This window comes from Triticum dicoccoides, chromosome 7A (assembly GCF_002162155.2).
Source record: "Triticum dicoccoides isolate Atlit2015 ecotype Zavitan chromosome 7A, WEW_v2.0, whole genome shotgun sequence".
Taxonomy (NCBI): domain Eukaryota; kingdom Viridiplantae; phylum Streptophyta; class Magnoliopsida; order Poales; family Poaceae; genus Triticum; species Triticum dicoccoides.
The window spans coordinates 314604705-314614681 of record NC_041392.1 but is presented as its reverse complement, the minus strand read 5'-3'; positions in this window follow the sequence as shown (position 1 = coordinate 314614681).

The following is a 9977-nucleotide window of genomic DNA, read 5'->3' as shown; positions in this document are numbered from 1 at the left end:
GAGGGGGGCGGCGCCCCCCTTTCCTTCTCCCTCTCCCCCTTCCTTTCCCCCTCCTAGTAGGAGTAGGAAAGAGGGGAGTCCTACTCCTACTAGGAGGAGGACTCCTCCTCCTTGGCGCGCCCAAGGGCCGGCCGGCCTCCCCCCTTGCTCCTTTATATACGGGGGCAGGGGGCACCTCTAGACACACAAGTTGATCCTCGTGATTGTTTTCTTAGCCGTATGCGGTGCCCCCTTCCACCATACTCCTCGATAATATTGTAGTGGTGCTTAGGCGAAGCCCTGCGACGGTAGAACATGAAGATCGTCACCACGCCGTCGTGCTGATGGAACTCTTCCCCGACACTTTGCTGGATCGGAGTCCGGGGATCGTCATCGAGCTGAACATGTGCTAAAACTCGGAGGTGCCGTAGTTTCGGTGCTTGATCGGTCGGGCCATGGAGACGTACGACTACATCAACCGCGTTGTCATAACGCTTCCACTGTCGGTCTACGAGGGTACGTAGACAACACTCTCCCCTCTCGTTGCTATGCATCACCATGATCTTGCGTGTGCGTAAGATTTTTTTTTTGAAATTACTACGTTCCCCAACAGTGGCATCCGAGCCTGGTTTTATGCGTTGATGTTGTGCACGAGTAGAACACAAGTGAGTTGTGGGCGATATAAGTCATACTGCTTACCAGCATGTCATACTTTGGTTTGGCGGTATTGTTGGATGAAGCGGCCCAGACCGACATTACGCTTACGCTTACGCGAGACTGGTTCTATTGACGTTCTTTGCACAAAGGTGGCTGGCAGGTGTCAGTTTGTCCAACTTTAGTTGAAGCGAGTGTGGCTACGCCCGGTCCTTGCGAAGGTTAAAACAGCACCAACTTGACAAACTATCGTTGTGGTTTGTGATGCGTAGGTAAGATTGGTTCTTGCTTAAGCCCGTAGCAGCCACGTAAAACTTGCAACAAACAAAGTAGAGGACGTCTAACTTGTTTTTGCAGGGCATGTTGTGATGTGATATGGTCAAGACATGATGCTAAATTTTATTGTATGAGATGATCATGTTTTGTAACCGAGTTATCAGCAACTGGCACGAGCCATATGGTTGTCGCTTTATTGTATGCAATGCAATCGCCCTGTAATGCTTTACTTTATCACTAAGCGGTAGCGATAGTCGTAGAAGCATAAGATTGGCGAGATGACACGATGCTACGATGGAGATCAAGCTGTCGCGCCGGTGACGATGGTGATCATAACGGTGCCTCAAAGATGGAGATCGCAAGCACAAGATGATGATGGCCATATCATATCACTTATATTGATTGCATGTGATGCTTATCTTTTATGCATCTTATCTTGCTTTGGTTGACGGTAGTATTTTAAGATGATCTCTCACTAATTATCAAGAAGTGTTCTCCCTGAGTATGCACCGTTGTGAAAGTTCTTCATGCTGAGACACCACGTGATGATCGGGTGTGATAGGCTCTATGTTAAAATACAACGAGTGCAAAATAGTTGCACACGCGGAATACTCAGGTTATACTTGACGAGCCAAGCATATACAGATATGGCCTCGGAACACGGAGACCGAAAGGTCGAGAGTGAATCATATAGTAGATATGATCAACATAGTGATGTTCACCAATGAAACTACTCCATCTCACGTGATGATCGGGCATGGTTTAGTTGATTTGGATCACGTGATCACTTAGAGGATTAGAGGGATGTCTATCTAAGTGGGAGTTCTTTAGTAATATGATTAATTGAACTTAAATTTATCATGAACTTAGTACCTGATAGTATCTTGCTTGTTTATGTTTGATTGTAGATAGATGGCCCGTGCTGTTGTTCCGTTGAATTTTAATGCGTTCCTTGAGAAAGCAAAGTTGAAAGATGATGGTAGCAATTACACGGACTGGGTCCGTAACTTGAGGATTATCCTCATTGCTGCACAGAAGAATTACGTCCTGGAAGCACCGCTGGGTGCCAGGCCTGCTGCTGGAGCAACACCAGATGTTATGAACGTCTGGCAGAGCAAAGCTGATGACTACTCGATAGTTTAGTGTGCCATGCTTTACGGCTTAGAACCGGGACTTCAACGATGTTTTGAACGTCATGGAGCATATGAGATGTTCCAGGAGTTGAAGTTAATATTTCAAGCAAATGCCCGGATTGAGAGATATGAAGTCTCCAATAAGTTCTATAGCTGCAAGATGGAGGAGAACAGTTCTGTCAGTGAGCGTATACTCAAAATGTCTGGGTATAATAATCACTTGATTCAATTGGGAGTTAATCTTCCAGATGATTGCGTCATTGACAGAATTCTCCAATCACTTGTACCTAGCTACAAGAGCTTCGTGATGAACTATAATATGCAAGGGATGGTTAAGACAATTCCCAAGCTCTTCACAATGCTGAAAGCTGCGGAGGTAGAAATCAAGAAGGAGCATCAAGTGTTGATGGTCAACAAGGGCAAAGGGAAGAAGAAGGGGAACTTCAAAAACGACAGCAAGCAAGTTGCTGCTCAGGAGAAGAAACCCAAATCCGGACCTAAGCCTGAAACTAAGTGCTTCTATTGCAAGCAGACTGGTCACTGGAAGCGGAACTGCCCCAAATATTTGGCGGATAAGAAGGATGGCAAGGTGAACAAAGGTATATATGATATACATGTTATTGATGTGTACCTTACTAATGCTCGCAGTAGCACCTGGATATTTGATACTGGTTCTGTTGCTAATATTTGCAACTCGAAACAGGGACTACGAATTAAGCGAAGATTGGCTAAGGACGATGTGACGATGCGCGTGGGAAATGGTTCCAAAGTCGATGTGATGGTGGTCGGCACGCTACCTCTACATCTACCTTCGGGATTAGTATTAGACCTAAATAATTTTTATTTGGTGCCAGCGTTAAGCATGAACGTTATATCTGGATCTTGTTTAATGCGAGCTGGTTACTCATTTAAATCAGAGAATAATGGTTGTTCTATTTATATGAGTAATATCTTTTATGGTCATGCACCCTTGAAGAGTGGTCTATTCTTATTAAATCTCGATAGTAGTGACACACATATTCATAATGTTGAAGCCAAAAGATGCAGAGTTGATAATGATAGTGCAACTTATTTGTGGCACTGCCATTTAGGTCATATCGGTGTAAAGCGCATGAAGAAACCTATGTCTTCGAGTGAAGACAATGAGAGCGAATCTTGTCCAAAGCCGGACAAGTCAGCTTTGCTTGTAGCCCAAGTAAAGTTGCCATGAGAGTTTGAAATCTGACCGTTGAGACACGTGTCAGTTCCTTAGTGACCTAGGGTCATTTCGGACAAATCAGGTCGGGTTGCCAAGTGGCTATAAATAGCCCACCCCCTACAACCATAAACGGTTGGCTGCTCAGATTTTAGTGCACGGCTTTTGTCGTTTGAGAGCAACCCACCTCGAAGCCTTTGAGAGAAAATTCCTAGCGAGGAGAAAAGCCCTAACCACCCAGAGCCAGAGAACATTGGGCATCACTTAAGTCTTCTTGTCTGTGTGATCTGAAGACTTATTACACTTGAGGACTGTGAATCCTCCAGACGGTTAGGCGTCGCGTTTAGAGCATCCAAGAGACATTGTGGATTGCCAGTGAACGAAGTTTGTGAAGGTTTGGGAGTCTACCTTGAAGACTTACCAGAGTGATTGGGCGAGGACTAAGTGACCTTAGCTCAAGGAGAATACAGTGAGGACTTGGTATCCTGAGCTGCGTGTTCAGGACTGGGTGTCCGGGACTGTGTGTCCTAAGGTTTAAATACCTAGCCGCTCCAACCAGACGTACAGTTGACACAGCAACTGGAACTGGTCCAACACATCATTGTCTTCAACGAGTCACTGGTTTCATTTTCACTTCCTTTTACTTACTGTTACTCATTGTGAAGCCATTGCATGCTTGCTATATAATTTGTCCTCACAACGTAATTGTATGATTTGTTTGGCTTCATAACCTCTTCCTACCTGATCCTTATTACACTGCAGCTACTTGTCATTGTGCTTTCACTCTGTTGAATACTTGATCATGGCTTGCCTAGTGTAATCTAACTTCCGCTGCATAGTGATAGGCATATCTCTACTGTTTGTCTTCATAACTTCCAAGTTTTGAAGACTTTCATAAAAATCGCCTATTCACCCCCCCTCTAGTCGATATAACACACTTTCACCCCTTCCACCATACTCCTCGATAATATTATAGCGGTGCTTAGGCGAAGCCCTGTGACGGTAGAACATCAAGATCGTCACCACACCGTCGTGCTGACGGAACTCTTCCCCGACACTTTGCTGGATCGGAGTCCAGGGATGGTCATCGAGCTGAACGTGTGCTAAAACTCGGAGGTGCCATAGTTTCGGTGCTTGATCGGTCGGGCCGTGAAGACGTACGACTACATCAACCGCGTTGTCATAACGCTTCCGCTGTCGGTCTATGAGGGTACATAGACAACACTCTCCCCTCTTGTTGCTATGCATCACCATGATCTTTCGTGTGCGTAGGAATTTTTTTGAAATTACTATGTTTCCCAACAGTGGCATCCGAGCCAGGTTTTATGCGTTGATTTGTGCATGAGTAGAACATAAGTGAGTTGTGGGCGATATAAGTCATACTGCTTACCAGCATGTCATACTTTGGTTCGGCGGTATTGTTGGATGAAGCGGCCCGGACCGACATTACGTGCACGCTTACGCGAGACTGGTTCTACCGACGTGCTTTGCACACAGGTGGCTGGCGGGTGTCAGTTTCTCCAACTTTAGTTGAACCGAGTGTGGTTACGCCCAGTCCTTGCGAAGGTTAAAACAGCACCAACTTGACAAACTATCGTTGTGGTTTTTGATGCGTAGGTAAGATTGGTTCTTGCTTAAAGCCCGTAGCAGCCACGTAAAACTTGCAACAAACAAATTAGAGGACGTCTAACTTGTTTTTGCAGGGCATGTTGTGATGTGATATGCTCAAGACATGATGCTAAATTTTACTGTATGAGATGATCATGTTTTGTAACCGAGTTATCGGCAACTGGCAGGAGCCATATGGTTGTCGCTTTATTGTATGCCATGCAATCGCCCTGTAATGCTTTACTTTATCACTAAGCGGTAGCGATAGTCATAGAAGCATAAGATTGGCGAGACGACAACGATGCTACGATGGAGATCTAGGTGTCACGCCGGTGACGATGGTGATCATGACGGTGCTTCAAAGATGGAGATCGCAAGCACAAGATGATGATGGCCATATCATATCACTTATATTGATTGCATGTGATGTTTATCTTTTATGCATCTTATCTTGCTTTGATTGACGGTAGCATTTTAAGATGATCTCTCACTAATTATCAAGAAGTGTTCTCCCTGAGTATGCACCGTTGTGAAAGTTCTTCGTGCTGAGACACCACGTGATGATCGGGTGTGATAGGCTCTACGTTCAAATACAACGGGTGCAAAATAGTTGCACACGCGGAATACTCAGGTTATACTTGACGAGCCAAGCATATACAGATATGGCCTCGGAACACGGAGACCGAAAGGTCGAGCGTGAATCATATAGTAGATATGATCAACATAGTGATGTTCACCAATGAAACTACTCCATCTCACGTGATGATCCGACATGGTTTAGTTGATTTGGATAACGTGATCACTTAGAGGATTAGAGGGATGTCTATCTAAGTGGGAGTTCTTTAGTAATATGATTAATTGAACTTAAATTTATCATGAACTTAGTACCTGATAGTATCTTGCTTGTTTATGTTTGATTGTAGATAGATGGCCCGTGCTGTTGTTCCGTTGAATTTTAATGCGTTCCTTGAGAAAGCAAAGTTGAAAGATGATGGTAGCAATTACACGGACTGGGTCCATAACTTAAGGATTATCCTCATTGCTACACAGAAGAATTACATCCTGGAAGCACCGCTGGGTGCCAGGCCTGCTGCTGGAGCAACACCAGATGTTATGAACGTCTGGCAGAGCAAAGCTGATGACTACTCAATAGTTCAGTGTGCCATGCTTTACGGCTTAGAATCGGGATTTCAATGTCGTTTTGAACGTCATGGAGCATATGAGATGTTCCAGGAGTTGAAGTTAATATTTCAAGCAAATGCCCGGATTGAGAGATATGAAGTCTCCAATAAGTTCTATAGCTGCAAGATGGAGGAGAACAGTTCTGTCAGTGAGCATATACTCAAAATGTCTGAGTATAATAATCACTTGATTCAATTGGGAGTTAATCTTCCAGATGATTGCGTCATTGACAGAATTCTCCAATCACTTCCACCTAGCTACAAGAGCTTCGTGATGAACTATAATATGCAAGGGATGAATAAGACAATTCCCGAGCTCTTCGCAATGCTGAAAGCTGCGGAGGTAGAAATCAAGAAGGAGCATCAAGTGTTGATGGTCAACAAGACCACTAGTTTCAAGAAAAAGGGCAAAGGGAAGAAGAAGGGGAACTTCAAAAAGAACAGCAAGCAAGTTGCTTCTCAGGAGAAGAAACCCAAATATGGACCTAAGCCTGAAACTGAGTGCTTCTAGTGCAAGCAGACTGGTCACTTGAAGCGGAACTGCCCCAAGTATTTGGCGGATAAGAAGGATGGCAAGGTGAACAAAGGTATATATGATATACATGTTATTGATGTGTACCTTACTAATGCTCGCAGTAGCACCTGGGTATTTGATACTGGTTCTGTTGCTAATATTTGCAACTCGAAATAGGGACTACGGATTGAGCGAAGATTGGCTAAGGACGAGGTGACGATGCGTGTGGGAAATGGTTCCAAAGTCGATGTGATCGCGGTCGGCACGCTACCTCTACATCTACCTTCGAGATTAGTATTAGACCTAAATAATTGTTATTTGGTGCCAGCGTTAAGCATGAACATTATATCTGGATCTTGTTTGATGTGAGACGGTTATTCATTTAAATCAGAGAATAATGGTTGTTCTATTTATATGAGTAATATCTTTTATGGTCATGCACCCTTGAAGAGTGGTCTATTCTTATTAAATCTCGATAGTAGTGACACACATATTCATAATGTTGAAGCCAAAAGATGCAGAGTTGATAATGATAGTGCAACTTATTTGTGGCACTGCCATTTAGGTCATATCGGTGTAAAGCGCATGAAGAAACTCCATACTGATGGACTTTCGGAACCACTTGATTATGAATCACTTGGTATTTGTGACCCGTGCCTTATGGGCAAGATGACCAAAACACCGTTCTCCGATACTATGGAGAGAGCAACAGATTTGTTGGAAATCATACATACAGATGTATGTGGTCCGATGAATGTTCAGGCTCGTGGAGGATATCATTATTTTCTCACCTTCACAGATGACTTAAGCAGATATGGGTATATCTACCTAATGAAACATAAGTCTGAAACATTTGAAAAGTTCAAAGAATTTCAGAGTGAAGTTGAAAATCATCGTAACAAGAAAATAAAATTCCTACGATCTGATCGTGGAGGAGAATATTTGAGTTATGAGTTTGGTGTACATTTGAAACAATGCGGAATAATTTTGCAACTCACGCCACCCGAAACACCGCAGCGTAATGGTGTGTCTGAACGTCGTAATCGTACTTTACTAGATATGGTGCGATCTATGATGTCTCTTACTGATTTACCGCTATCATTTTGGGGTTATGCTTTAGAGACGGTCGCATTCACGTTAAATAGGGCACCATCAAAATCCGTCGAAACGACGCCTTATGAATTGTGGTTTGGCAAGAAACCAAAGTTGTCGTTTCTGAAAGTTTGGGCTGCGATGCTTATGTGAAAAAGCTTCAACCTGATAAGCTCAAACCCAAATCAGAGAAATGTGTCTTCATAGGATATCCAAAAGAAACTATTGGATACACCTTCTATCACAGATCCGAAGGCAAGACTTTTGTTGCTAAATTCGGAAACTTTCTAGAGAAGGAGTTTCTCTCGAAAGAAGTGAGTGGGAGGAAAGTAGAACTTGATGAGGTAACTATACCTGCTCCCTTATTGGAAAGTAGTACATCATAGAAACCGGTTTCTGTGACACCTACACCAATTAGTGAGGAAGCTAATGATGATAATCATGAAACTTCAGAACAAGTTACTACTGAACCTCGTAGATCAACCAGAGTAAGATCCACACCAGAGTGGTACGGTAATCCTGTTCTGGAAGTCATGCTACTAGATCATGATGAACCTACAAACTATGGAGAAGCGATGGTGAGCCCAGATTCTGCAAAATGTCTTGAAGCCATGAAATCTAAGATGGGATCCATGTATGAGAACAAAGTGTGTACTTTGGTTGACTTGCCCAAAGATCGGCAAGCAATTGAGAATAAATGGATCTTCAAGAAGAAGACTGACGCTGACGGTAATGTTACTGTCTACAAAGCTCGACTTGTCGCAAAAGGTTTTCGACAAGTTCAAGGGATTGACTACGATGAGACCTTCTCACCCGTAGCGATGCTTAAGTATGTCCGAATCATGTTAGCAATTGCCGCATTTTATGATTATGAAATTTGGCAGATGGATGTCAAAACTGCATTCCTGAATGGACTTCTGCAAGAAGAGTTGTATATGATGCAGCCAGAAGGTTTTGTCGATCCAAAGGGACCTAACAAAGTGTGCAAGCTCCAGCGATCCATTTATGGACTGGTGCAAGCCTCTCGGAGTTGGAATAAATGCTTTGATAATGTGATCAAAGCATTTGGTTTTGTACAGACTTTTGGAGAAGCCTGTATTTACAAGAAAGTGAGTGGGAGCTCTGTAGCATTTCTGATATTATATGTAGATGACATATTACTAATCGGAAATGATATAGAATTTCTGGATAGCATAAAGGGATACTTGAATAAGAGTTTTTCAATGAAAGACCTCGGTGAAGCTGCTTACATATTGGGCATTAAGATCTATAGAGATAGATCAAGACGCTTAATTGGACTTTCACAAAGCACATACCTTGACAAAGTTTTGAAGAAGTTCAAAATAGATCAAGCAAAGAAAGGATTCTTGCCTGTGTTACAAGGTGTGAAATTGAGTAAGACTCAATGCCCGACCACTGCAGAAGATAGAGAGAAAATGAAAGATGTTCCCTATGCTTCAGCCATAGGCTCTATCATGTATGCAATGTTGTGTACTAGACCTGATGTATGTCTTGCTATAAGTCTAGCAGGGAGGTACCAAAGTAATCCAGGAGTGGATCACTGGACAGCAGTCAAGAACATCCTGAAATACCTGAAAAGGACTAAGGATATGTTTCTCATATATGGAGGTGACAAAGAGCTCATCGTAAATGGTTACATTGATGCAAGCTTTGACACTGATCCAGATGATTCTAAATCGCAAACCGGATACGTGTTTACATTAAACGGTGGAGCTTTTAGTTGGTGCAGTTCTAAAAAAAGCATTGTGGCGGGATCTACATGTGAAGTGGACTACATAGCTGCTTCGGAAGCAGCAAATGAAGGATTCTGGATGAAGGAGTTCATATCCGATCTAGGTGTCATACCTAGCGCATCGGGTCCAATGAAAATCTATTGTGACAATACTGGTGCAATTGCCTTGGCAAAGGAATCCAGATTTCCCAAGAGAACCAAGCACATCAAGAGACGCTTCAATTCCATTCAGGATCTAGTCCAGGCGGGAGACATAGAGATTTGCAAGATACACACGGATCTGAATGTAGCAGACCCGTTGACTAAGCCTCTTCCACGAGCAAAACATGATCAGCACCAAAGCTCCATGGGTGTTAGAATCATTACTGTGTAATCTAGATTATTGACTCTAGTGCCAGTGGGAGACTGAAGGAAATATGCCCTAGAGGCAATAATAAAGTTATTATTTATTTCCTTATATCATGATAAAAGTTTATTACTCATGCTAGAATTGTATTATCCGGAAACATAATACTTGTGTGAATGCATAGACAAACTAAACGTCACTAGTGTGCCTCTACTTGACTAGCTCGTTAATCGAAGATGGTTATGT